The sequence below is a fragment of the Pteropus vampyrus genome, unplaced genomic scaffold, assembly GCF_000151845.1.
Source record: "Pteropus vampyrus isolate Shadow unplaced genomic scaffold, Pvam_2.0 Scaffold32, whole genome shotgun sequence".
Taxonomy (NCBI): domain Eukaryota; kingdom Metazoa; phylum Chordata; class Mammalia; order Chiroptera; family Pteropodidae; genus Pteropus; species Pteropus vampyrus.
The window spans coordinates 7,816,751-7,821,452 of NW_011888813.1; positions in this window are offsets into that span (position 1 = coordinate 7,816,751).

Sequence of the window (4,702 nt, forward strand, 5' to 3'; positions counted from 1 at the left end):
CTTATTGTCTCACACTAATATACCTGATGTGCTTGGACCCAGAAGTTTGTTTTTGTTTTTGTTTTTAAATAATTAGGTTTAGATTACACATACTTGGCAAGACTATCACAAAAGTGCTGCTGTATTTTTATTGCACCCTATCGCATGGCAGACAATTTTGATTTGCCTCATTTCTAATGTTAGCTTTGCTCTCTTGATTAATAAGGTGTCTGCCAGGCTTATCCAGTATAAAATTACTATTACTCCCTACTCCCTTCGTAATTAATAAGTGTGTGTGGAGAGAGAGATATTCGAGAATATGTAAATATTACTCTACTCATCGTTTTTTAAATTTATTCTTTTATTCGATCTATACCACCATAGATTTAAAAGATTCCTATATAATTCCGTATTAAAAACCATGCCTATCAATATTTTCATAATTATTAAACTTTTTATTTTAGAATATGTTTAGATTTACAGAAAGTTTGCAAAAATAGTAATATCAAAGTTTCCACATATCCAGTTTTCTCTAATTTTAACATCTTACATTACCATGATACATTTCTCAAAACTAAGAAATTAACATTCATACATTTCTGTTAACTAAACTCTAGACCATATTTTAATTTCACCAGTTTTCTTTATTCATGCCTTTTTCTGTTCCAGAATCCAATCCAGGATAGCACTTAGTGTTTAGCCCACTTAGTCATCATGTCTCCTTAGTCACCTCTGATTTATGACAGGTTTTTAGTCTTTTCTTTTGTTTTATGACCATCACATTCTTGAAGAGCCCTAGTCAGGTATTTTACAGAAAGTGCCTCAATTTTGGATTGCCTCCTGTATTCTTATTATTAGACTGGAATTCTGGGTTTCGTTGAAAAATACCACAAAGGAGACATGTCCTTCTCCTTGCGTTGTATCAGCAAGTACGTTATATCAACGTGACTTATTATGGGTGATGAGCTGGTTTCTACAGGCTTGTCAGTGTTAAGTAACTATTTTTTGTTTTTCACACTCAATTCATTAGAAGAGAATGTCTAAGTTTATTCCACAATTTGCTGACACTTCCTTAGAAATTTGAAACCTTTGGTTCCTAGAAAAGCCCAGGAGAAGGGTACATCTGGGACATTACAACTTTTCTGCAACAGCAGCCACTCTCCTTCAGGCGTTGACCACGGAAGGAGGGTCTGCAGTTCCCCACCCTGTTCTCTGTACTTCTCACAAAAAAGAGCCTGTGAATGGCTCTCGGATCTGCAGTTCCTAGAAGTTCTATACTTCCATGATAGCCCACACTCAGGCATTAGCAGTTCATTAACTATTTGAGCTAAATCTGCTTAGCTGCTGATGCCATAGGTCTTCTTTCTTTGCTTTGCCCTAGGAGAGCTAATAATACTTATGTTTCATCTCCTCTGGGGACACTGGCTTTTCTTACATTGCAGGCTACATGATTGCCCCATCAACTCAGCTCTCTGATGCAATTATGAAGCTATATTATTTGTTTTTGTATTTTTTTGTTGTTGTTAAAAGACAAAAAGCTTTACACATCTGAGGCAGAAGACAAATCTCCCAAATAATTTTTATATTTAATTATTTTATTTTTATATTTCTTCCATTTCATAATTAAAGAATGATAAAGGTTGCTTTTTTAAAAGTCACTAGGTGAATTAAACTATAACAAAAACAAAAACAAAACAAAGTGAATGCCCTAGAGAGTGAACAAAAATAGGCCAAGTTTGGAAGATTTTTAAAATTTGTGAAAAATGAGTGTCTCATTTGTTCAGCTTAGCCTGAAGGTAAGCCACAGTTGTTTGTACTGCAGTATGGTTAAAACGTCAATATATAGGCAGTAAACAATTAACCAATGTAATTAAAAGAAAATTTCCATTACAAAGTTATTACTAAACACAAAATACTGAGTAAGAATTTTACTAGAAGATGTACAAGACTGAAAGACCCTCCTACTTTATAAACTTTAAAATATTGCTTATAGAATGTAATACTTCTTTAAATGAATATATATGTGCTTGTATATATGCATATATGTTAGTATATATAATAATAGAGATAATGTGGCATTAGCATAATGCTGAAGAATCCAGAGATAAATTCATAGATATATGGTCAATTGAATTTTCACTGATGTATCAAAATAATCCAACAGAGAAAGAAAAGTGTTTTAAACCAATGGTTCTGGAACAACTAGGTATGTTTATGGAAGAAGAAACCAAAGAACAATGCCCCTTTCCTCTTACAATACAAAACTGAACACAAAATAGAGCAGAAATCTAAATGTAAAAATTACACCGATTAAATAAACTTCTAGAGGAAAATGTTCCATTGGACAATGAAGTTTTCTAGATGTGATATGAAAAGCATTAATCATAAAACATAATAACTGACATTTTCAAAATAAAATAGTTTAGTCTTATAAAGATCCTGTTAAGAAAACAAAGTTAAAAGACTTAGAGAAAATATTCACAATACATCTGACAAAGGACTTTTTTCAATAATATGTAAAAAACTGACAAACAAAAAGACAGACAACTCAATTTTAAAAAGTGTGTAAAGTATTTAATATGGCATTTCACAGAAAGAATTCCTCAATGATAAATAAGCAAATGAAAAGTTTCTCAACATTATTAGTCTGTTAATAGGAAAATGCAAATTAAAATCACAATGCAAATTAAAATCACAATTACTGAGTGACTAATAATTTTTAAAAAATTGGTGTGAATGTGTAGCAACAGGAGCTCTCATATGTTTCTAGAAAGAATATAAAAATGATACTATTACTTTTTTAAAAAAATTTCTGTGCGAATTTTTGAGTGGGCACGTTTTTTATCTTGAGTGGAATTACTGTCTCACGGTAACTCTAACCTTTGATAAACTGAATGATGCAATTACCTTTGTAACTCCTCTAAAATTTTCTCTAAAATTTAAAAATATATTACTATAAAAACAACTCCTTCAACTTGTAGATATTTACTCAAGAAAAATGAAAAAAATATGCCCACGCAAGGTTTTACATGAATATTCTTAGCAGCATTATTCACAATAGGCAAATATAAGAAACAGTCTGAATTTCCTAACGTTGATTGGATAAGCAACACATGGAATAACCATACAATAGAAGCATCTCAACGTCCACATAACTGAAAGAAGCTGGACCAAATAGAATACATAATGTATAATTAGATTTATACAAAATTTTAGAAAATTTACACTGATGTATATTGTCAGACAACAGATCAATGGTCTTCTCTGTCTGATGTGGAGAGGAAGATGGATTAAAAAGGGAAATGAGAAATCTTTTAGGAGTGAGGGAAATCTGTATCTTAATTGTGGCAGTGGGTTCACGAGCATATACATCTCTCATAACTTATTGAATTGTACACAGTTTATTTTATGTAAGTTATACGTCAATAAAGTTGATTTGAAAACACATTGTTGGATCCAATAGATATGAGAACTCTAGCTATAGATGAAAAACGGGCATTCGAAGCAGTGAAAAAACATTAACTTTGGAATAGAAATATATGTATTCGCATGCTGATTATTTATTATAGCAGACTAATTATAAAATTCAGAAAGTTCCTGAACCCCCTTTTCACCTTCTGTAAAAGGGAGACAATGTGTACGGTCAGACTTGCCCTGAAGCTAAAGTGAAACAAAATATGCAAGATACTTAATATATAGTAGATATTCGTTTCTTTCCTTTTACTTTTTAACACTATTATTTTTGTTTTCCTTGAGTGCATCCTGACTGTGATTTCAACTGACTGGGAGAGATCTCCTACTACATAACCTAACCTTTCAAATCAAAATATCATTTTTTATTTAACTCGAAATATTACATTTTTCCTTTTTTACCATTCACATATTTTTATTGGCAAAATGTTATTTCCTTATAGAATGATGAATTGCATTATTTTCATGGAGGAAAATAATGTTTATCTTTTGAATTGCATTTGAATTGCATGAATAAATAAGAATGTATAGAATAATAAATTTTAAATGCCCCAAACTACATGATAATATAGTATCTACATTAGTACATGTGGTGAAAAGCAGAGAACATCTTATATTAAAGAAAGAACACATTTGCATGCCTCAGTTGCAGAAACTGACTTCGTTTCCTCTGAAGTCCTAAATACATGCTTTCTTTGCTTTCTGACACTTCCAAAATGATTTTTAAAACAATTCGCAAACTAGTTGCTAAGCAGAATGTAAGTACTGCAACATGTTAATGTAGAATATATGTGGGATTTAAATCCTCAAAGCCAATTCATATAGAAAGGAAGCAATCTATGATTCAGCATCATTTAACCTCACTTCAAAATGGAATAATGGAGCGCTACTGCTCAAGAAATTATTAGTAGGTCCAGCACCCACAAAAAGAAGAATTTATTATTTTGATTTGCTGATCAAGGAGGGGGACTCTGACATCAGTCGCTTAGGTAAAATATTTTTGGATCCATTGCAGACCCTATGATGTATCTTAGTCTGTCAGCTGAGACGTTTCTTTTCTGTTTAAACTACATTCTCATTTACCCCTTGAGAAATGCCTTAATAAGCAAAGGTTTGTTTTGTTGTGCTTCACTCTTGAGTGTGTCACAGTTTCATCTAACACGAGCATGAAATAAGGTTCAGAATGACATTGCTTCTTTTTATTGATCCCTTTCTATATTCTTTACATATACCACACTTAGTTCTCATGGGT